Source organism: Pygocentrus nattereri, chromosome 30 (genome assembly GCF_015220715.1).
Source record: "Pygocentrus nattereri isolate fPygNat1 chromosome 30, fPygNat1.pri, whole genome shotgun sequence".
NCBI classification, from domain to species: domain Eukaryota; kingdom Metazoa; phylum Chordata; class Actinopteri; order Characiformes; family Serrasalmidae; genus Pygocentrus; species Pygocentrus nattereri.
In genome coordinates this window covers 13903472-13929112 of record NC_051240.1, presented here as the reverse complement: position 1 = coordinate 13929112, position 25641 = coordinate 13903472, and the positions used below count along the sequence as shown (strand labels likewise).

The 25641-nt window shown below is 41.8% G+C and overlaps 1 long non-coding RNA gene across 1 annotated transcript; it reads left to right on the top strand.

Moving 5' to 3' along the window:
• Positions 1-1558: 1558 nt before the first annotated feature.
• Positions 1559-3303, top strand: LOC119262923. Its single transcript, XR_005129984.1, has 2 exons — positions 1559-1745; positions 2403-3303. It is a non-coding gene; the product is annotated as an uncharacterized LOC119262923 (long non-coding RNA).
• Positions 3304-25641: the final 22338 nt, after the last annotated feature.

Sequence of the window (25641 nt, the reverse complement as noted above, 5' to 3'; positions counted from 1 at the left end):
TAAAGGTTGAATCTCGAAATGAGAAACCAGTTTGTTGACGATAAAAGATATTAAATTTGTTTATTTTTATTTGGCTGGTGTATGCTGATGCAGGCTGAAGATCAGAAGTCAATTAAGTTATCAATCCATAAGTTTTTAACAACTGATTAGTCAATTAAATAATTCCCAATGATGAAACTGAGGAACGAGAGATCAGTGACAGCCCAAGACTTTCTGGTGGCAGGAAATGTGGACTATTTGGAAAACTATGGAATTGAATAGAGGATTGAATAGACTGAATGAGAGAAGATTTTAACTCTGGAATTATTTCTCAGCAGGTGGTCTCACCTTTACCACCATGTCCGCTCCTCAGTCAAGCCCCTCTAGCGGTCAGCGTTAGCCTCAGCTAGGACAGCTTGTCTTGCTTTAAAGATAATGAATTTGAAGCAGACGTATGCCGGGTTCACTCGACTGTCTTCATGACAATGATTTAATGCCTTTGCTTGTGGTTACTGGTCTCCAGACAGGACATCATTTCATGTTTACTTTTGAATTGGCACTTCTTTATCGCTTTATTAATTGATGTATAAGGCTGGACTTTTGCAGACATCTCTCAAAAAAGAGGGCTTCTTCCACAGCAGTGACCATGAATATAGGCCACATTATATCACTTGCAGTTCTACACTAGTATAGTAGCTATTGCAGTGTATTGTGGGATTGTAAGTTTGCAGTGGATATTCGGCACTGTTTTTTTTTTAGACCTATATGCCAGACTCTCTAAATAGTTCACTCCACTGTGGAAAGGGCACATTTTAAGATATATCCATGCATTTGAAAAGCTGATGTAAGAACCCAAGAATTTTCTATGAGGCTCCTCAGACGAAAGGAGGAGAAAATGCTCTGGTGACATTTCAGTGGAAAAAGCCTGGGGTTCCTCCTCCCTCTCTCTGCTTAAGGATATATTGTTATCGCAGGCAGTAACCCACCCTGCGATAATTATCTTCAATAATTTATGCAGACGAGAGCTTGCTGGTGTGTGTTGAGCGGAGAGTGTGTGAGGGGGCTGCAGTAGTTCAGCCGGTCCAAATAATTCTGCCCCCTTTAATGTGCCACCCTGCATTATCTTTATGAGTGTTGCTGCGTTTGCTGTTTGCTCTGCAAACAGCCAAATCACTCTGTGGAAGAGTCGCAGAATATAGAACTTGCTATAGGAATCCTATGTATTTACATTTTTTCAGAGTGTATTATGAGCACAGATGTTTAGAAGAAAACTGGTCTCAAACAAATGTTTTAACATTTCAATGAACCTCTCTCTCTCTCTCTCTCTCTCTCTCTCTCTATCTGCTCTTCTCTGTTAATCACATCAAACTCAGTGATGTTCAATTTATTTGATCATTAAAGAATGTGATCTAATAAAGTCAGAGATTTTTATTAAGTTGGCTTGATTCAAAAGCTGTGTTTGTATGACATTTGTTAAAATATATATACATATATATATATATATATATATATATATATATATATATATATATATATCCTCCTGAGACCCAGCAATTCAATTTTGTCCACTGTAGTGGACATTATGTTTTTTCTCATATCTTCCATACTATACTTTTCACTCTACTTAGTCCTGTTGTTCCTTAAAGAGGACCACTGTGGCTTTAAAATGACATCACATTTCAGGGGTGTGACTTTGCCAGGTTCTTGTTGCTGTCTTTTCAAAATGGCTGCCATCACAAAAAGCACATTTTATGGAAAAAAGAAAGGTAAGCATGATTTTCATAATTAACGAGTTTTTTTACTCTACTAAGTTGATTGTTTCAAGGATGTAAACATCTCAGGAATATTTGAGTGAGTTTTCAGAGCTGAGCTTAAGTATTTTCATAGGAAAAACAGCTAATTTATAAATGTACTCTGTAGTGGACGCCAGGACCTCGTGCTTATATTTGTTTCACAATTTTTAGTAGACAGCTCAATGACAGAGGCAGAGAGGATTCTTAACAGAATCATTGAGGGAGATTCAGAAATAGATCTTTCTGAGCATGACAGTCCATTGAGAGAGCATGAGACAGGAGAGAGTGAAAGCTCAGATGACACAGATGAGGAGGACCCAGATCAGGTGGACCAAGATGCAGAGCTGGATGAAGCGTCCCATCGTCCTCTATGGGCAAAAACCAGCACGTAGGGATCTGAGGTTTTTAATCAATGCAAAAATGAGAGGATAATCTGCAGGGTTAGGGTTATGTCATGATATATATCCCAATATTTTATATTTGAATCTAATGAAAAATTTTAAGACATTTATTAGAAGGATGAATGAATGTGTTGAAAACACAAAAGTGTTCAAGTGAACTATCCCTTTAACATTTTTACGGCATGTTAATTATGCTAAATTATCAAGCATGTTTTGTCTTTCTTCTAAGGTTCATGCCCATGTTGGAGGAATGTGGAATTACATCAGCTGATGATTCCCTATAACGAAGAGACTGGAGCCCACTGCAGTACTTCCAGCAGTACATTGATGATCAGTTAATTCGGAATCTGTCTTTCTTCACCAACCAGCGCATGGTACAGGATTCAGGCTGTAGCTTGAACACAACACCAGAAGAGATCAAGACCTTTTTAGGGATCTCAGTGTACGTGGCATGCCTCGGATATCCAAGAATGAAAATGTACTGGGCACTTCACTGATTTGGCCATCACCAACTCCTGGATTCAATACAGACAAGACAGTCAGACCTTGCAACGACCTGCAAAGAAAACCTCCCAGTACCTGGAGTTCAAACTTCTCTTGGCTGAAGAACTGATATCCCAGGCCCAAGTAGGTCAACGAGATGACACTGACTCAAGTGATCAAGAATTCTTTCTGGAAATTAAGAAAAGGAAGCCCCATCCAGATACAAGAATAAGGAAATATGGTGCAATTAATTTGCCCCAAATGCTCAACATTCCAAATGCTTCCAGATGCAGAATGCCTGGATGCAAAAAAAAACCTGGAAAAACCTTTGTGAGATGCATAAAATGCAGCATGTTCCTCTGTGTCTCCAAACAGTCAGATTGTTTCATGAAATACCATCTAGAGTCAAATATCTAATGAAATTATAAAGAATTTTAGGTGAAATGTTGTAGATGTTCCATTATTCTGGGTTAATTACATTTGCTATTGTTTTTGTACATGGTATTCTATTTTCCTAGATGATTTCAGTGGATATTTCCATATACATACTCGGCTCTTAAAAGTTTAACACTTGAGAACCATGAAATCCCATTGTCCACTACAGTGGACATGTTGTAAAATTTTAATAAAAATAAGTTTTAATATTTTTTTCTTTGCAATGTATTTTTTATCACCACGACACTTAATTTATATTAAAAAAATAAATAAATTAAAACTTATTTTTCCCTGGGTCTCAGGAGGATATATATATATGTATGTTTTTCCATAAGTCATTCCACTTATATAATATATAATCCACTACACTCAGCTTATACCCTGGAGCTCTTCTTATGTCATCATCATATAAATATGCTAGCAACACCTTGGGGGACTATAGCAATGGCATAACACCTTAGCAACAGTCAAGCCACACCTTAGCAGCCACCTGGAATAGCAAAGTAATGGCCTAGCAGCACCTTGGTAACCATCTGGGATACCAGACTAATGCCCTAGCAACACTTTAGCAACCGCTTGGGAAACCATAGCAATGGTCTAGCAGCACCTTAGTAACTGATTGGGATACCAGAACACTGGCATAACAATACCTTAGCAACAGTCAAGCTACACCTTAGCAGCCACCTGGAATTGCATACTCATGCACTAGCAGCACCTTGCTAACCACCTGGGATACCATAGTCACAGTCTAGCAACACCTTAGCAACCACCTGGAATAACATTGCAATGGCTTGGCAATATCTTAGCAACCACATAACAACGACCAAGCATTGCCCTAAGAGCAAGCTGGAATACCATGACAACTTAATAACAACACCATAGCAACTGCCTGAATTTGCAACATGAACCCAATTAAAGTTAAAAGTAAGATTAGCTGCCTTTGTCCAAAGCCAACTCAAAGTGATGATGAGAAAATGCATGAACAGGAATATAGAAAAAAATCATAAATAGGTATTTCAGTCACACACCAGCAATGTTTTATCACTACTCATATTCAACAAAATAACAATAACTGCAATAATAAAGCATCATTGATCTTTTGATCTTTTCGCTTAAAACAAGTTCAAAGGACCATCGCCACATTCTAAGAGTGGATAGAGCAGCTAAAAACTAACTAGCATCGTTTAAGCTGTGGACTCAAATCCACACACGTGTGTCGAGTTGGTAGGAAATCTCAAACTAACAGCAAAATTATATAACACAGCTAAAAAGTGTTGCTATAGTATCGCAGGTGGTTGTTAAGGTGTTGATAGGCCAGTGCTAAGGTGTTCCAGGTGATTGCTAAGGTGTTATTAACATTTTTTCGTGATGGTGACACAAGAGCGGTGTCCAAAAACATTTGGCTAGAGGGTGGCAGTATAAACATTGTATAAACACGCTATATAAGTGGAATAAGTTATGAAAAAAATAACGTATTTGAATGCAGACTGTATAAACACCCTTAAGTCAAATTGTAGGCCTAAATTTTGTCCGTCTGGGTCAGAAGCCACGTAAGCAAGTCTATTTGAGTGGCGTGCTTTGAAGAAAGTGTGATTTAGACACAGGCGTCCAGTTTGCATAGTGCTAACTACTGGCTAATAAGCTTCCATAACTCGTTAGCTACATTAGCCTCGTAGCTCCAGAGCAAAACTAAAGAAGCAAACTTCAGACATCAAATGCTGTACGTCTCGGCCGATCAGCTCCATTTGGGATAAGGAGCAAATTGCGTAAATTTGATTTCTGGCTGAAGTATTGCTCGGAAACGTGAAGGTGTCGTCCTGCATGATCTTCAGCAGCGCCGCTGCGCTCACTGTTCTTCTGGAAAGAGCCAGAGCACTGTAATGTTTGCCTAAGTTTACTAAGCCTCTTTCATTTTCTTCTCTCTCTCTCTTTCTTGCTCCTTGCTCTCCTCTTTGTTCTTGTCTCTCATTATAAGCTTTTTCCTCCTTTCTCCTTCTCCTCTCCTCCTTTGCTCCCCACACACACGTCGAGCGGTGAAAGTCGTCATTTGCTCTTTTTCTCCTGCTTTTGTTTTCTCTCTCATTTCGCCCCTCTCTGTTTTTTGACGTTGAAGAAGCAGAGGCTGTTATAATGACAGGCTCTTTGCAGCTGGTTAAGCATACGCACACATACAGAGTGACTCATAGGCCTTGAAAAGCGTAAAAGACGTGCAGGCTGGAAATGCGCGGCTAATTATATCAGACACACACTTATCTCCCGTCAGCATCTTTCGCCTTTGCGTTCAGCAGTATTTTTTCCACTGCTGTAAACACACACGCACTCACTCTCGGGCTCGGCCTGTTTTGTAGCTGCCGTTCCCCGTAGTGCTTTATTTCCTTCAGTAATGTCGCTCGTGTTTGGTGTCTGAGGCCTGTGTCTCTCTTTATTGTTGTTTTTGTCGTTTTTCGTGTGTAAATACGGCCTGATCCTTTTACCTGTAGCTTTCAGGAAACACAGGGCTGTGAAGGGAATGAAGGCAGAAGAAAGGAAAGAAAGGAATGCTGCATTTTTTCCCGTAGTCAGGCGGGTTTATTTGAGCTGCCGCAGCTTCTCGGTGCAGATGTGCTGAGATTTTCCTGCTTGGATGCGTTTCAGTGGCTAAATGAGAAGCATTCTGTCAGCTAGTGCTGACAAAGACTTTCTATAACAAAAGCTACAGATTTTAGCTGCCTAAGAGTTACAGTAGCTGGAGGGAAGCTGAGAGAGAGTGTATGTGGGTATGAAAGAGAGGGAGAGAGAGAGAGAGAAACATGCAAGCTTGTGTTTTTTGTGTAATACTAGTTGCAGAATTTAGACACTGTTACAACGAACTGTACTGGCACTTTTTAATATTTTTCACACTGTACTGTAATCAGAGCCTGAAATTAAAATCACAGCGGATGTTTCTTTCTCTCTCGCACTGACATGACAAGTTTACATTTGCATTGTCAAAGCATTGCAACTGTCACATAATGATAATAACCCCTTTTGTTTATTCAGTTTCCCAAAAAAAAGAAACGTATCGCAGTGTAGGCAGAAGAACAAACACAATGATAGCCAAGATCGGCTGCAAGAACACACCAGAAAGGAACAGAACAGAAAGGGCCACAAACTCCAGGGGGAGGTCACTTCTAGCTACTGGCTTCACCCTGACAGTGACACAAAGCCCACATTAGCCCACTTCCCAACACATAAAACACATAGCTATAACTAATACACAACAACATGAAACAACTCAGCACGTCCCTTTGTTGGAGGGTGCACTCTACCATGAGCTTTAGATGACCCCTGTGGTCATCTGCCTGGCCACACCTCCAGAGTCTCTTGGCTCAAGCCACCAGCCAGTAGTGGGACGCTACAGTATACTAGACAGAAATTAATACGAAAGCCTCCAACACTAAGTTGCATGAAGTGCCCTCCAACTTATTTGAAACTCCGCAACAGTTGCAAGCATCTCAACTTTGTGAAACAAGTTTCGTGAAACAGCCAATGAAAACACTGATAACCCATCATGTGATTACATCAAATGACTGATTTCACCAAATCAATCTTACATCAAAGCTCATGTGATCTGCGTGGCTAGATCTTTTTTCCTCTCTGTTGATGCTCTGTGTGATTTGATCTGAGTTCAGATTCATTTGGGATCTAAAGGATGAAAATTGCTACAGAAGAGGAAATGGAGATGCACTCCTCAATGGACTCGCTGTGCTTCTGGGACAGGATGAGCAAGACTGTAGAAAACTATAGCCATAATGGCTACTTGAGGATTTATTTCCCTCAGCTTAACAGGATTACAACAGCCAAAAAAACAAATATGTGGTAAAATATATAGTAAAGAATCTTAGACAGATAAAAGACACACACAGACACCGGATCAAGCTACAGTCAGAGTTCAAAACATATTTCAAACTTTTAACCCACTTGGACTGAAATCCTTTAGACCTCACACCTTAATTATGTTCATTTTATTCAAATAAATGATTAAACATTGCATTCTGAGACAGTCATTACACTACCGAAACGCTACAAGTCAGCGGTGACAATTTTTATATATATATATATGAGATGTGAACTAAGGTTTTGTGGATTGATGAGTGTAATTTGAGATCTTTGTAAATAGGAGAAGGCGGTTTGTTCGCCGCCGAGGCAATGAATGACTTTAAACCATGTCTACAGTCATCGGTCAGACACAGTGGAGGATCAGTGCAAGTTTGGGGATGTATAACATCTGAAGATGGTGATTTGTTTTTAATTGAAGGCATCATGAATGACAGTAAGTACAAATTTCAATACATCATGCAATGCGCTCTGGAAAACATTTGATTCATTCATTCTACAGCAAGATAATGACCCCAAGGCCAACACTAAGATTAACCCCTTAATACCAGAGGTATTACACACCAAGGCTTAATACTCAGTAACTACAGGCACTCCAGTGCAAACTGGCTGAGCTACTCGCAGGTTATAGAAGCATGTAATAAAACTTTGCTCTTGCTGGTGGGATGACGGCAATTTAAGGGGTTAAGACATATTTATCAATCAGAGAAGCTATAATGGACTGACCACCCCAGAGTCCAGACCTCAACGCTTTATTTAAAAACCTGAAATCAGTTCTGAAAAGATTGGCAGCTGTATTAAACTTAGAGTGAATAGTATATTCATTCACTGAGGCTTTTGTGTGATTTTGATTCTCAAAAATAAACAACTTAAACCTTAACTGCCCAGCAGTGACCACACACTCTTTCCTTTGTCCATAGCTGGGACATGTTGAACCAGCCTTCTTCATGACAGGTTATGGTTGCAGGGCTTGTATTTGGTAAGAATGTGTCTCCACTTCTGGTCTTGGGTCGTAACAAGATAGTTCACTAAGCTGTGTTCTTGTTTTAGGAGCAGAAAGCAATCCAGTCTGTTTAATGATTTCATTAGGATTTTGGGTTATGCTTTATTTGGATGCTGCACTGTAGAAGCTCAGTATATCTCATTCAAGTGAACTTGAAGTTGTGTGTAGATTTCATTAAATCTGACCCTAAACTAAAACTAATCGTTGATAATCAAAGTGTCACGACAGTTTGATAGTAGTTTAAGTAGCTGTAGATCTTCTGTAGACCATCCAAATAAAGTGTGACCATTTTTTGCCCAGTGTTTGAGGAAAGTGGTTCTGCTTTGTTTACTAATACATTTTTCATGATAAGTGTTTTGGGAAGAGGTGCTGGTTGTACAGTTGTGGGATACACTGTACCCATCAAGCTGAGACTGATGAGGACTCTCATCAGCGTTCAGTTCCTGGGATTGTTCCCCTCTCTCTCTCTCTCTCTCTCTTTCTCCAATCTCTACCTTTTCCTCTTACCTCTCTTTTTTGTCTCAGTCCATTTCTTTCTCTCTTTCTTCTCTCCCTCTTTCTTCATTCTCATGTTCATTCTCATCTATGTCTCATTCTTGCCTCAGCCTTTCTCTATCTCTTCACTATCTCTCTCTCTTTCCTCTCTTTCTTTCTTTTGTTGTTTATCAAATAAGGATGATGTGAAGATGATGAAGGAATCTCTGCTGACACTGTCTTACTTGTATATAAAAAGGTTTATTGCAAAGAGGTCCAGCATCAAATCAAGCACCATGGTTTGCTTGAGAGAGGAGGGATTGAAGCCATATATTAATCTCCTCTGAATAGCAGCTCTGACTACCCGTTCTATACGTTGGTGTTTTGTGAAACTAAGGAAATGATCTCATCTGTCTGGAACTGAAAGAGAAACAGAGACAGAGAGAGAGAGAGAGAGAGAGAGAGAGAAAGAGAGAGAGAGAGAGACAGAGAGACAGAGAGAGACAGAGAGAGAGAGAGAGAGAGAGAGAGAGAGACAGAGAGAGAGAGAGACAGAGAGAGAGAGAGAGAGAGAGAGAGAGAGAGAGAGAGAGACAGAGAGAGAGAGAGAGAGAGAGACAGAGAGAGAGAGAGAGAGAGAGAGAGACAGAGAGAGAGAGAGAGAGAGAGACAGAGAGAGAGAGAGAGAGAGAGAGAGACAGAGAGAGAGAGAGAGAGAGAGAGAGAGAGAGAGAGAGACAGAGAGAGACAGAGAGAGAGAGACAGAGAGAGACAGAGAGAGAGAGAGAGAGAGAGAGAGACAGAGAGAGAGAGAGAGAGAGACAGAGAGAGAGAGAGAGACCCATCGCCTGTGGGACCTTCATCCTTGGACCAGGGGACCCTTAACTTAAACATACCAAACCCCTACAGCCAGACACCATATAGAACCCCAGAACCCCAGTATGATGAAAATCTGCCATCAGGGTACCAGTGATCCATAAGAGCCTGATGATGCTGAGAGATGATGATCTTTATAAACTTTATCTCTCTTTGTGTCTCATCCTCTTTCTCCTCTTTCCCATTCTCATTTTTCTTCCTCTCTCTTGCCCTGTCTTCTTCTCTCTCTCTGTCTCTCTCTCTCTCTCTCTCTCTCTCTCACAGTCCACTCTTAACCATGAAAGTGTTGCGCTCAGATCGTTTTGCTTTCTCCGGCACAATGAAAGTTCAGGGTCAGCATTGATTGAAAATGATACACATCCCCGGGGGAATCTGTGCACTTTCCAAAATGTAAATCGCACTTCGGAAAAAGAAAGGCGAGCGCGTACGGTGTGTGTGCACGCTCCTGTGTGTGTGTTTGCTCCCCTGCTGTTTTCTAAGCCAGCGCTGCTCACCTTTAAACAGCAGAACAATAATCAATGGGGCGTTATTAATGATAAAAATCGTTTATGTGCATGGCTGTGGCCTCCTGTGGAGCTCAATATGGCTTTGTAGTTTGGCTGCAGTGTTTCTGCTTGATCTCCAGTGTGTATTGGATTCTCCTTTTCTAGCGTACAGTGCAGCCTATCGGCCCAATTTCAGAGCAGCATTGATTCAACCTTTCAAAAAAATATAGATGCATTTGATGCCAGATGAATTCAGCATGAGGCCAGTAATGTGATCATTGCATATCAGCGCCGGCTCCACAGCGGAGGGTATGAAAGAGTGTGATTATATCGATGGAGAAGTGTTGATGCTCAGTCATTGATACCCACGCTGCTGGGTGAGTGTATAGCATGAGAGAGACTGAAACGTGGCTAATTTATTACAGGGAAGTGAGCTTTATTCTCTTTACTGTACAAAACATCAAACATGATTCTATATGAAATTAATTGGTTTTATTTTTAATTGTGAGGAAATTGCTCCAAAAATAACATTAACAGATGATGTTTTTCCACCAGGTGGTTCAGTACAGTTAGAAATCCAAGCCCAGAGTTATCTGAACCCTGCTCGAGTACCTGTGTCTGTTTCCTACTGAAAAACAGAACAGTGGAAGTAGGTGGAGATCTCTTTAGCTTGTGTGGTCACATGACTTTTTAAACGAATCGAATGTTAACAGTAGCAACAAGTTCTGAAGCTCAGTTTTGAGGGAGACAAAAAGAACAATCTAGCATGGCTAATTAGGTGCAGCAGAGCTCATTTGGCAGCAAAATGCATCATTCGTAATTGAACCATAATGAACCGCATGGTGCGTTGGAAGAACAGCTGCCTGAGCTCATATATAGTAAAACTATACACACGTCAATGTTTGATGTTGTTTACCTTGAGAGACACAGTCATAACTGTATCTGGTGCTAATTTCCATGGAAAATGGTTGTGTATGTTAACATTTTATAGCAGTTTTCATTTTGCAAGTATAGTCCCACTAGTGCGGTTTGTCAGGGCTGGTCCCACGATAGTACGTCCCTCTGGTGGGATTCGAACACTCGGCTGGAGTGTTGACTTTTTAATGCTGACGCAGAAACCAGCTTTAGTTCTACACGTTCATCAAATCGGTCTGCTGATTTCTTGTCACCCAACATTCAGTGTATCAGTAAAACAAATGCAGCCAAATCATGGAAACGTTGCCAACACACATTTAAAACGTAGTCTTAGCCGGCAACATGAAGCCTGCAAGCGTAGTCTGAGTGTTTTAGAATGTGGAAAAAATAAACTCCTCATTTTACTCACAAAAAAATTGGGGGAATGTTTTGCCATGTCTGGTACTTCTGGTTCCTAACCAGCTTGCCTTATTTGTGCTGTTGATATTTTATGCACTGTGATGTGTGTCAGATTCTAACTGCCTATTGAATCACATTTTCTGTGCAGTCACACAAAGTTTCACAAAAAACTGTTTAAAAAGTGTTCAGATCTTAATTGAGACAGTAAAGAGTTACTTAATACATAACATCACCTTTTATAAGGTACTTTCTGTTGGTAGGTGGGTACTTTCTGTTGGTAGGAGGGTACTTTCTGTTGGTAGGTGTGTACTTTCTGTTGGTAGGTGTGTACTTTCTGTTGGTAGGTGGGTACTTTCTGTTGGTAGGAGGGTACTTTCTGTTGGTAGGAGGGTACTTTCTGATTGGTATGTGGGTACTTTCTGTTGGTAGGAGGGTACTTTCTGTTGGTAGGTGTGTATTTTCTGTTGGTAGGTGTGTATTTTCTGTTGGTAGGAGGGTACTTTCTGTTGGTAGGAGGGTACTTTCTGTTGGTAGGTGTGTACCCCTGTTACGATGTGACTGAAGCCCAGACGCTCGCGGATGAAAGGTTACACTATTTATTCGTTTAGATAGCAGCCAAAGAAACAAAAAGGGGCAAAACACAACAGAGTAGTCAAAGTACAGTCCAAAAGTCCGATAACAAATCCACACAATCAGCAAAAGTACCAAAAGGCAGAGGCAACAGACATAGTCGAAAACAGGATTCTAAACGGTCAAAAATCACGGTAAGACAAACAATCACAAGAATGCACTCAGTAAGTTTACAAGAAAACAACACCTCGCACTGACTGACTGTCAGAGCCAGGCTTAAATGCTCAGCTCTAATGAGGCACAGGTGACATTCCTCAAAAGTCTGGGGATTGTGAGCGCAGATAGGTGCGTGTGCCTGAGTCCAGAGTCACATGATCTCCCAGGGTGTTCTGGGAGTTGGAGTTCACTCGACGAGCTGAATGAGTGACACCCCTTAAATTTCAATTTCTGAAAATAATGTTTAAGTACATTTTTTTCAATGTTGTTTTTTGTATGATCTTTTTTATTTGTTTTAATCTGAATGCGTACAATTTACACTTACACAATTCACACTAAAAAAAAAAAAGTCTCTTGAAAAAATGCTGTCCCACATTTTCATGTCAGCTCCGAAACACAGCGTTAGTTTGAGTCCTGAGGTGAGGGCTAATTTTTAGTGAAGCTGCTTCCCTGTCCCTCATGGCCACATGGTGAGCAGTTAGATCCCATTATTTTGAAGTAAACTTGTCCCAAAGTCTGAAAATCAGTGTGTAACATTAAGAATCGTCTCTGTGGAAACATCTATTTTGTGCAATGAAGTAAACTGTGCAGCTGATTAAAGCCGTGTTTGCTAGTTGTGCACTGATACCTTAATAATGTTCATTTTATAAAACAAATGATTAGACATTCAGTTCTGTCACTACCAAAACATTCACCACTACAGCATTTGGTAAAGTGTCAGTAGTGTTATGATTGTTTTGGTAGTGACCAAACTGAATATACGTTTAATGCATATATAGAGCCACTGGAAGCAAAAGGGTTTTAGTCTAAAGTCCAATTCAGTTAAAAATCCTAAATATATGATTTCAGAAGATCCTGCCCTGTATCTTTTGGGAACAGGAGCAGAGCATATTTTTGATTCTGATAGCAAGTTTTCATGTCTGGCAAAAAATTGTATCCTAATTCAATGGGCCAGTTCCTCTCCACCAACTGCTGAGCAATGGCTTTTCCAAGCTGCAACGAAAAACTGACCTACGACCTGTGTCACCAAACAAACATTGGACCCCCCCCCGGTGGACTAATTCTTTGTATGTTGGCCAGTTGTGTAAGATTTAAATGTATGGTTGTCAATACTGAATAGAGTGCAATCTTCTTCTTTCGGCTGCTCCCTTTAGGGGTCGCCACAGCAGATCATCTGCCTCCATCTTGCCCTATCCACTGCCTCATCTACTTTCACACCAACCATCTCCATGTCCACCTTCACTACATCCATAAACCTTCTCTGGGGCCTACCTCTTCTCCTTCTACCCGGCAGCTCCATCTCCAACATTCTTTGCCCAATACACATGTCCAAACCATCTCAACCTGGCCTCTCTGGCTTTATCTCCAAACTGCTCCACCTTCACTGTCCACTGAATAGAGTTCAATAAAAAATGCAATTATAAAGCCACATAACGTGTGAAAACAAGTCACAAGCTTCTTTTTAGTTGCTTTCAGTTCCTCAGTTGCGCTGATGTTCAGATTTGAGAGAGAGAGAGACAGCGAGAGAGGGAGAGAGAGTTCTGTTCATAACAGTGGCCGAGCATAAATCACATTAATTATGGAAGCCTCTCAGTATTGAGGACTCGTGGAGAGAAAATGAAATGATCAGGTCCATCAGTGAGGAGAGTTAATGAAAATACTAATTACCTCATGATGAACTGCGTAGAGAGAGAGAGAGAGAGAGAGAGATCACATTCGTGTTTAATTGAGATGTTGAGAGAGCTCTAATAACGCTGCCATTTTGCGCTGAGTCATACTGTTTGACTGCTTAATTGACCAATAAAGACAGGGTGGTGATGGACACTGAAGAGTCAGCATCTGTGAGCTTTAATTAGCCTGTAATGCTCGGCCATTCGTTTAATGTATGTGTGTCTTTTTAATCCCTGGTCTAGACGTCTATTTTCAGCTCAGCATATGCACTTCATATGTTAAATGAGACATTATTGACATGTACTGGCTGAGAAATGATTACCATGTCAGTTCGTAGTTAAAGGGCCCATATCATGAAGAACTTGGTTGTATTTGAAATAAGCGCTTAGTGTAGTTCATAAACACTGTAAATGTTTCAATTTGGACCTTTTACTGTCCAGCCAATATGATCTGTATATGAAAATGAGCTCATTGCTATGTTTCAGTGAACTACATTGGCTAAAGTTACGTGACTTATTGAATTCAATTTTAATCAGTACACAAACACAGTAATCAATGTTTTATCCGATAGACTAACCACTATGTCTGTATGGGGTCTTTGTTGTCATGTTATGTGCTTAATGTTGCACCACACATTTTCAACATGAGAGACAGGTCTGGAATATTTAAGCACTATAGATTATATATTATTAAATAGATCACGCAGCCGTGCTGTTGTAACACTGCAGCATGTGGTATGGACATCCTTGAAAAAGACATCTAGAATGCAGCACATGTTGCTCCAAAATGTGCACATCAGCACTGATGGTGCCTTCACATATGTTCTCACTGTACTCACTAATACACCCCCCATACCTCGACAGATCCTTTTCACCGTTAAGCTGTTTCCACTGTGCACCAGTCCACTTCCAACGAGCTTAAGCCCAGAGAAGTCGGCGACGTTTCTGTTTCACGTGACAATCTCAACTTATTTTTGTCAGTACAGTGACGAATGGTGCTTATCGACAATGGTTTGACAAAGTATTTCCAGGCCCTTGTGATGATCTCCATCACAGAGGCCTGTTGGATTTTAGAGCAGTGCTGTCGGAGGGGTCGAAAGTCACAGGCATTCAGTTTTGATATTTGGCTTTGCTTTTTACACACAGAGACAAACGGCAGTTTAGTCCTGGTCATTTATGTTGAAGTTATGAGGAGTGTTTTGACCTGGACACAGGTTTTTGAACGAGGCACCAGAACAATGACGGTCATTCATGTACATCAGTCCTGAAGATGAAGTAACAAAAGCAGTCTGCTTAATTCTTAAAGAGAGGTCATAAAGTGGTCATGTACAAAGGAATTATAATTGTTTTCATACATAAAACCACACAAATGTAATAAAAATAACCTCAGGGGGAAAAAATACGCTACAAAATAATGTAGATATATAAGTTTCAGTTATGGCTTGAGTTGATGGCAGTGACCCTCTCTCTCTCTCTCTCTCTCTCACATACACACACATTGACACACATTCACACATTTCATAACACCAACACATACTGTAGGAGATCCCCTAGTTCTCAGTTTAATTCGCAGTTAATATCAGATTTTGTCCCCATTGATTTCCTCTCTGGGTTCAGGGTTTTCACTCTGAATTATTCATCTCTCTCGCTCTCTGTACTGAGTGATCAGTGGGGCAGGTTTGGATGATAATCAATGGAGCAGGTTATGAGGTGTGGACTGAGAAGTGGTGAAAATGAGTGTGTGTGTGTGTGTATGTGTGTGTGGAGATGGACAAAACCCAACCACAGTCAATCAAGGCAATCAAGAAGAACATCAACAGCAGTTTTCCTGTTTGAAAAGAGTAACGAAACAACACCGATTACTCCTCATCCAGGTGCTAATAGAAATAGAAAGCAGTGATTAATAAATACAGTTTCACCTGTAGTAAATGACACAGTGCTCGATGAAACTGTATGGGGTCTTTTCAGCATGAGAGACAGGTCTGAAATAGTTTAGCACTACAGATAACATATTATTAAATAGATCACGCAGCCATGCAGAATGTGACTTCCCCCTCGATCTAGAATGCAGCACATGGTGCTCCAAATTCTGTACCTGTCTTTCAGCATTAATAGGCCTTCAAAGATGTGCAGATTACTCCCTAATACACACCCAACCCCCCCCCCCCCCCCCCCCCCGCCCTGAACTTTATGCTGGTAACAAGCAATCTGAAAGTTTGATTTGACAGACCACAGCATATGTTTCCACTGTGCCCCAGCCCATTTCAGATGAGCTAAAGCCCAGAGAAGTCGGCGACGTTTCTGTATGTTGTGAATATATGTCTTCATGTGACGTGTGGTACAATCTCAACTTATTTTTGTTGATACAGTGACAAATGGTGTTTACTGACAACCGTTCAACAAAGTATTTTCATGCCCTTGTAGTGATCTGCATTAGAGGCATGTCGGGTTTCAGAGCAGATTGTCTTATATTATTGTGCTCTGTAGAAGGTGAAACACCTAAAATTCTTGCAATCACTGGTTGAGCACTGTTGCTGTGAAACAGCTGGACTTTCTATTGATGCATTTTTTGGGAAAGTGTTGAGCTTTGACCAATCCTTGCTCATAAACGACTCTGCCTCATAAACGACTCTGCCTGAATCACCTCAGTTTCATAATGAGTGTATATTTATTACAGTCAATGAAGCTGATCAGGTAAAACAAACAAATAATAATATGTTCAATCAATAATAATATAATTCTTATCAATAATCATAATGAATAATTCTTTCAGCAGTCAGTAGGCTATGGTTGCTGGTTGTCTGGTCTCATGTGTGTATATTGAGTATTTTACAGTGGCTTTGAAAGCGGCTCAGCCGGAATTGCTTCTTTAGATCATATGAAGTTTTGTAGTCTTCCTCAAATCAAATCACTCCTGTCTCACTCTCTCACTCCACTATTTTCACTCCACCTTTTACTTTAACTCTCCTTCTTCCTCCTTTACAGTATCAGAAAGTACTTAAGCAGGTCAGTTTACCCAACAGCTTGATGCAGTTTGAGGCGACTGTGATGATTTAGACGTGCAGTCTAAATGATGCTAAGTTAGCAGCATTAGCCTCACAGCTAAAATGCAAAACTAAAGAAGCGAACTTTGGCTGGCTGACTTGAGGCAAGGGGGAAATTTTTGGTTATGTGTGTGTGTGTATATATATATATATATATATATATATATATATATATATATATATATATATATAGTGTGTGTGTGTGTGTGTGTGTATTGTTTGTTTTGTTTTGTTTTTTTTTCTCCAAGCTTTCACTTTAAATGCATCTTTCCGTGTAAACAGCAAGAACTGGAATAATTTTGGTGATGTTTTTCATGCCTCCTCCTTCACCACCCATTCTTACCCCAGACTCAGCCGTTGCCCCTCCAGATCTTCCCTGATTTATTCCATTTACTTTTTGTCAGTTACATTATCCTCATAGAACTGTCTGTCTATCTATCTGTCTATCTCTCTGTCTGTATCTATCTATCTATCTATCTATCTATCTATCTATCTATGTGTCCGTCCGTCCGTCTATCTATCCATCCATCAAGTCATTCATTCAATCATTTCTTTGGCCAAACGTTTGATTTTAACAGCTTGACATTTTTGGATGCCAGTATGTGACGGTTTAGACATGCGGTTTAATAAGCTTCCATTTCCATTCAGCTACATTAGCCTCACAGATTTATTTGGTGTAAGGATATTATGATTATTTGTTTGTTTGTTTGTTTATCTGACATTGTTGTATGTATTTGAGGGTATGCGGTTTGCATGTTGATAATTGTTTGCTACATTAGTCTCGTAGCGCCGGCGTAAAATTAAAGCAAACTTCAGACGCCAGACGTCTTAACTGATCGCCTACCATTCCAGTAAGAGGGCGAAATGTGTGTAAATTAGCTTTTCAGCAAACCATCGCTTCAAATGTGACTGGCTGGTGTGTACGCATGTCTTGGGGATGATGTTTTCCATGCCCCCTCCTTCCTCACCCTCTTTTTGCCCCAGACTCCACTTCTGCCCCTCCAGATCCCGCCTGATATCCAGCATTCACTCTGACAGCTTGATCGTGTTAGCGCGAGCTGGGGGAGCACAGGCGTCTCTCACTAACACACACTGCTCTCTCACCTGTCAGCTTTCACTTCGTTCACATAGGCTTGGGGGGGTCCCTGGTGGGCCGCCAGTGTCTCTCCCGGTGACCCGCGGCCTCAGCGTCCAGACGGCGGTAATCAATGAGCGGCTGTCAGGGTGCCAGGCTGATGAAGGCAGGCGGAAATGAGTGGAAACGAAGTTCAGCTCCAGCTTTCACGCTCTTACACCGGCCTGGGAGCTTTGCTCCGGCAGGGTGATGTAGATGTAATATTGTGTTTGCTCTGGCTGGGTTTCACTTGCAGTTTGTTGGCCCACGTTAGACTAAACTGATGTGTGCGACTGTCCGTGTGAGAGAAAAACTGAGTCCTTATGGATGATATTTCAGTGCTGCTCCATGATGTTGAAATGCCTCCACGCACATAGGTGCCCTTTTTAGTGTATGGGGTCATGCATATGTATGTACATGCATAGGAAACGATATACAGAGTCATGTGAATAAGTAAGTGCATGAAATGTTTTTGTATCAGTATTTTATTCGGTTAAACAGAATGTACAGATAAACCTTAGTTGACTGAGCAAAAACAATGGAAATTTGACTTTGCAATCATTTATTTAAAAAATAATTTACTGAGATGTAATTTAAGTACACCCCTGACTTCAATAACTGGTACTGCCCCCTTTGGCAGGCACAACTTCATGTGGCCATTTTCTGTAAGTGTCCAACTGTTTCTGGCGTCTACTGGGAGAAATTTCTGCCCATTTCTCAATGCAGAATTCTTTCAACCGTTTAATGTTTGAGGAGTTCCTTGCATGTACAGCCTGTTTCAAATCCCCACAGCTTTCAATTGGATATTCTTTGGTGGGTTTACTCGTATGTTTGGGGTCTTTATCCTAATGGAAGGTCCACTTCTTCAGCTTCAACTTTTTTACAGATGGTGTAATATTCTCCTCAAACTCTCTATGAAAGGGAAATCATAGTTGATTTTATAAGTGTAAGTTGTTCAGGCCCTGAGGCAGCAAAGTAGCCCAAACCATTATATTTCCACCACTACGCATTACAGTTGATATGAGGTTCCTCTGATCAAATGCTGCCGTAGGTTTTCTCCAAATATGCCTTCTGGTACTGTGGACTAACAACTCTATACCTGACTCATTTGTTTGTAGCACATTGTTCCAGAAGGAATTGGAACCCCAATTCCAGTGAAGTTGGGACGTTGTGTAAAACATAAATAAACACAGAATACGATGATTTGCAAATCCTTTTCAACCTATATTCAATCGAATCCACTACAAAGACAAGATATTTAATGTTCAAACGGATAAACTTTGTTTTTTGCAAATATTCACTCATTTTGAATTTGATGCCTGCAACACGTTCCAAAGAAGTTGGGACAGGGGCGTGTTTACCACTGAGTTACATCACCTTTCCTTTTAACAACACTCAATAAACGTTTGGGAACTGAGGACAGTAATTGTTGAAGCTTTGTAGGTGGAATTCTTTCCCATTCTTGCTTGATGTCCAGCTTCAGTTGCTCAGCAGTCCGGGGTCTCCGCTGTCGTATTTTGTGCTTCATAATGTGCCACACATTTTCAATGGGAGACAGGTCTGGACTGCAGGCAGGTCAGTCTAGTACCCGCAGTCTTTTACTACGAAGCCACGCTGCTGTAACACGTGCAGAATGTGGCTTGGCATCGTCTTGCTGAAATAAGCAGGACGTCCCTGAAAAAGACGCTGATTGGATGGCAGCAGATGTTGCTCCAAAACCTGTATGTACCTTTCAGCATTAATGGGGCCTTCACAGATGTGCCAGTTACCCCTGCCATGGGCACTAACACACCCCCACACCAGCAGAGATGCTGGCTTTTGAACTTTGCGCTGAAAACAATCCGGACAGTCCTTTTCCTCTTTGGCCCGGAGGACACGACGTCCATGATTTCCAAAAACAGTGTGAAATGTGGACGCGTCAGACCACAGGACACTTTTCCACTCTGCGTCAGTCCATCTCAGATGAGCTCGGCCCAGAGAAGCCGGCGGCGTTTCTGGGTGGTGTTGATATGTGGCTTCGCTTTGCATGGCAGAGTTTTAACTTGCACTTGTAGACGGAGCGACGAACTGTGTTCACTGACAGTGGTTTTCTGAAGTGTTCCTGAGCCCATGTGGTAATATCCGTTACAGAATGATGTGGGTTTTTAATGCAGCGCCGCCTGAGGGGTTGAAGGTCACGGGCGTTCAGTGTTGGTTTTCTGCCTTGCTGCTTACTTGCAGAGATTTCTCCAGATTCTCTGAATCTTTTGATGATATTATGGACTGTAGATGATGAAATCCCTAAATTCCTTGCAATTGCACGTTGAGAAACGTTGTTCTTAAACTGTTGGACTATTTGCTCACGCAGTTGTTCACTAAGTGGTGAACCTCACCATCCTTGCTTGTGAACGACTGAGCCTTTCAGGGATGCTCCCTTTATACCCAATCATGACACTCACCTGTTTCCAATTAACCTGTTCACCTGTGGAATGTTCCAAACAGATGTTTTTTGAGCATTCCTCAACTTTCCCAGTGTTTTGTTGCCCCTGTCCCAACTTCTTTGGAACGTGTTGCAAGCATCAAATTCATAATGAGTGAATATTCGCAAAAAACAAAGTTTATCCGTTTGAACATTAAATATCTCGTCTTTGTAGTGTGTTCAATTGAATGTAGGTTTAAAAGGATTTGCAAATCATCATATTCTGTTTTTATTTATGTTTTACACAACGTCCCAACTTCACTGGAATTGGGGTTGTATATTCATTAGCAAACTAGTACTGCCCTAATTTTGTTTTTAGACAGCAGTCTTCCTCCTGGCTTCACTTACATGTAGATCAAATTTGCACAATCTTTTTTCAAAATCAATGCATGCACTTTTACTTTAACGGTGGCAAGAGATACCCTTAGACCCTTTGATGAAATTTTAGGGTTCTTAGAGACTTCCTCTGGCATCTTTTAGTCTATGCTTGGGTTAAATGTGCTGAGACAACCTGGTACTGGTTTTAAAACTTCTCCACTTGTAGGTGATCTTGCAGACAGTGGAATGATTGATTTCAAATATTTTGGATATCTTCTTAAACCCCTTCTGAGACACATAGGCATCTGCCACTTTCTTTCTGAAGGCCTCAGAGAGCTCTTTTGATCTACGCATGATGATAACCCAAACTCCAACAACAAAGGGAAAAGCAGACCAGATATCTGAGGTTTAAATAAGACAAATTCCTTCAAGATATTCTCTAACAGTCTTCTAATCATTAACACCTGATCAGGGGCACCTGAATTCATTTTTACATTTAAAGTCAATGCAATTAAATAAAGAATAACAACAATTTTAAGTGCCTAAATTATTTTGCCTTGATCTAGCAAAACTGTTTAACTGAAGTCTTAATATCTGCATCTCCAAATATGCTGAAAAGGGCAAATTACACGTTTGATGATTTCCTACGACAAAGTAAATGAACTCGTTCTCCAGGCCAGAGGTGCTCAGTCCTGGACCTGGAGATGTACCATCCTGCAGAGTTTAGCTCCAACCCTAATCTGGCACACCTGATCCAGGCAACGAAGGCTTTCTGGGGCATCTGAGAGTTAGAGCAAGGTGTCACAGGTACATGGTCCAGGGCCAGGATTGGGCACCCTTCTGTACAGGAAACACAGATCTGCGTATGAGAGAAAGCTTTTGTTATAAAGTTCTTTAGAAGGTCAGGGTAATTTCTTTGGCCCTCACTTTGTTTAACTCTGGTTTTATTCCAATTAGAACATTTTTGTATTTAAAAAATATGAATATATGGATGATTCTACCAAATTAGTTCAAAGTCAGAGTTGAAAACATATGTTGGACTTTTAACCGAACTGGACGTTAGACTCAAATCAAAAAACAAATGTTTGTTTTTTTCTAACCAATGATGGGACATTCCATTTGGTCAATAACAAAACAATCATAACATTACTAAAACTTGACCAAATGTTTCAGTGCTGACATTTTAGTTCATTTAGTTAAAACACTAGCCAGTGCATAACTAGCAAGCAGTGGTTTGAACAGTTCACATATAAAATCATAATATTTTCATTTAAATGTGGTTGGGATGGCGTAGCGGGTAACACCTCTGCCTTCTACACTGTAGACTGGGGTTCAATCCCCACCTGAGCAAAACACCCTACACTATACTAATAAGAGTCCTTGGGCAAGACTCCTAACACAGCCTTGGCCTCCCTGTGTAACAATAATCAAATTGTAAGTCGCTCTGGATAAGAGCGTCAGCCAAATGCTGTAAAATGTAACTGTAAATATATTTGCAGAAAATTTGCAGTTTCACTAGTAACAATTCTTAACATTACACACAGATTTTCAGAATTTAGGACACATTTACTTCAAAACAATGAGAACCAAATGCTCGCCATGTGGTCATGAGGGACAGGGATGCAGCCTCGCTTCCCTGCCTATGGGTTAAAACTCTTGTGTTTCTGTAGTGGGGATTATGGTTTGGAATAGTCTCCCTTAGGAAGTACCCTATAAATGATGATTTTGTATAGATTTAGCTGAGGGTCTGAATACGGAGTCTGAGGTCTATTTAAAAGAGTTGTTTTTGCTGTGGAACTAATTCGGCAGAACTGGTCCAAACACACAGACAATCACAAGGGGGTGTGAGAGGGAGACGGAAAGAAACTGTAACTCAATCTTGTGGATGATATTTCACACTTGCAGTGTGATGCTAAAACACACACACACACACACACACATACATTCACATGCATACATACACACACACACACACACACACACCTACCAGGCATGAAGTTCATAAGTCAATGAGGAACATTATGTGTGTGTGTGTGTGATCACCAAAGGACGAGTTAGGCATTTATCATTAATCATTAATTGTGTAGACTGGAGCTTTAGTGTGTTCATTGTAAATCCCTTTTGTTAAAGAGGGACTGCCGAGTCTCTAAAGGGAAAAATTCCCTTTAATTTATATTCATTCATGATATTTTACTCAGTGTTTCATACACAGAACACGGTTCTCTTCATTTAGGCCTGTGTTGACAGCGCATACATTGTCGTATCTTTTCAATGAGTTTGACTACAGAGGCATCAAAGAGCTCATTCTGAAACAATTCATCATTTCCTCCATACACACAATGTAGTCTGTCGGGACGTTTTCTGTGTTTGCGTCATTGAGACAGACAAAACAAACAAAAATACATGTTTGGGGACAAGTTGTTAAAGTTTTGCTATCTCTTTCCAGCCGTGCTTACATTACATCCCAGGGCTAACAGAAGATTGGTCGTCCATTGGACAGTGTTGACGAGCCCGTTGCCCCTCTACTTGAAATCCACCTGCATAATCAGTAGCACTGGTTCACATTCCCACCCTCATTTAGCCAACGGCGCTCGAGGTTGTCCGTAGACATTCTAATTATCTAAGATTCTACCAATCTAAGGTTTTTTTCAGTGAAGCTATGAGGCTAAAGTATCTAACAAGTAAAGGAAGCTTATGTGCCAGACAAGACTCAGGGCAAAACTCAGGATTCAACACAGTTGCTACACCATTTTTAGCTAAGTGAGGCACTTATGTCCATTTCTATAAATACCAGGGTGCCGTATGGTGTCGGAAACCACATTAGCAGGTCAACGTGAGATTACAGTAACAACGAGACACAGTTTGAGGTTTGCATTTGCACAGTGTTAAACGGTGCTGTATCAGCTCCTGTTACTCGTTAGCTACATTAGCCCCAAAACTCCAGCGCAAAACTAAAGAAGCAAACTTCAAACAAGCCTCAGCTGATCGATTTCTTTTGGGTAGTGGGGAAAAACCAAAATCTTGCTTTAAATGAGAAAGTTTGCTGAATTCCCCGCTGCAGTGTGGCTCTCTGTGGCTGTCAGCCTGAATCAGTCGGGACTTTGATGTTTGTGCCTTTTTGCTGATGGAGTACATTTTTCCCCCTTGATCAGAAAGAGAGTGAGCTAAACTGTTCACTCACTGAAAACACTGTAAACCTGACACAGACTCACGTCCGATTCAGCCGTACTGCTCCAGTCTGATTCAGCCGTACTGCTCCAGTCCGATTCAGCCTTACTACTCACGCCCGATTCAGCCTCACTACTCACGCCCGATTCAGTCTTACTACTCACGCCCGATTCAGCCGTACTGCTCACGCTTGATTCAGCCGTACTGCTCCAGTCCGATTCAGCCGTACTGCTCCAGTCCGATTCAGCCTTACTACTCACGCCCGATTCAGCCGTACTGCTCCAGTCCGATTCAGCCTTACTACTCACGCTTGATTCAGCCGTACTGCTCCAGTCCGATTCAGCCGTACTGCTCCAGTCCGATTCAGCCTTACTACTCACGCCCGATTCAGCCTCACTACTCACGCCCGATTCAGTCTTACTACTCACGCCCGATTCAGCCGTACTGCTCCAGTCCGATTCAGCCGTACTGCTCCAGTCCGATTCAGCCTTACTACTCACGCCCGATTCAGCCTTACTACTCACGCCCGATTCAGCCTTACTACTCACGCCCGATTCAGCCTTAGTGCTCCAGTCTGATTCAGCCTTACTACTCACGCCCGATTCAGCCTCACTACTCACGCCCGATTCAGTCTTACTACTCACGCCCGATTCAGCCGTACTGCTCCAGTCCGATTCAGCCTTACTACTCACGCCCGATTCAGCCTTACTACTCACGCCCGATTCAGCCTTACTACTCACGCCCGATTCAGCCTTACTACTCACGCCCGATTCAGCCTTAGTGCTCCAGTCTGATTCAGCCTTACTACTCACGCCCGATTCAGCCTTACTACTCACGCCCGATTCAGCCTTACTGCTCCAGTCCGATTCAGCCTTACTGCTCCAGTCCGATTCAGCCTTACTACTCACGCCCGATTCAGCCTTACTACTCACGCCCGATTCAGCCTTACTACTCACGCCCGATTCAGCCTTACTGCTCCAGTCCGATTCAGCCGTACTGCTCACGCCCGATTCAGCCTTAGTGCTCCAGTCTGATTCAGCCTTACTACTCACGCCCGATTCAGCCTTACTGCTCACGCCCGATTCAGCCTTACTGCTCACGCCCGATTCAGCCTTACTGCTCACGCCCGATTCAGCCTTACTGCTCACGCCCGATTCAGCCTTACTACTCACGTCCGATTCAGCCTTACTACTCACGTCCGATTCAGCCTTACTACTACTCACGCCTGATTCAGCCTTACTACTACTCACGCCCGATTCAGCCTTACTACTCATGCCCGATTCAGCCTTACTACTCATGCCCGATTCAGCCTTACTGCTCCAGTCTGATTCAGCCTTACTACTCACGCCCGATTCAGCCTTAGTGCTCCAGTCTGATTCAGCCTTACTACTCACGCCCGATTCAGCCTTACTGCTCCAGTCCGATTCAGCCTTACTACTCACGCCCGATTCAGCCTTACTGCTCACGCCCGATTCAGCCTTACTGCTCCAGTCTGATTCAGCCTTACTACTCACGCCCGATTCAGCCTTACTACTCACGCCCGATTCAGCCTTACTACTCACGCCCGATTCAGCCTTACTACTCACGCCCGATTCAGCCTTACTACTCACGCCCGATTCAGCCTTACTACTACTCACGCCTGATTCAGCCTTACTACTACTCACGCCTGATTCAGCCTTACTACTCACGCCGATTCAGCCTTACTACTCACGCCGATTCAGCCTTACTACTACTCACGCCCGATTCAGCCTTACTACTACTCACGCCCGATTCAGCCTTACTACTACTCACGCCCGATTCAGCCTTACTACTACTCACGCCCGATTCAGCCTTACTACTCACGCCCGATTCAGCCTTACTACTACTCACGCCCGATTCAGCCTTACTACTACTCACGCCCGATTCAGCCTTACTACTAACGTCTGATTCAGCCTTACTACTCACGTCTGATTCTGCTTCCTCTCTCAAACCTCCTCCTCCAGACA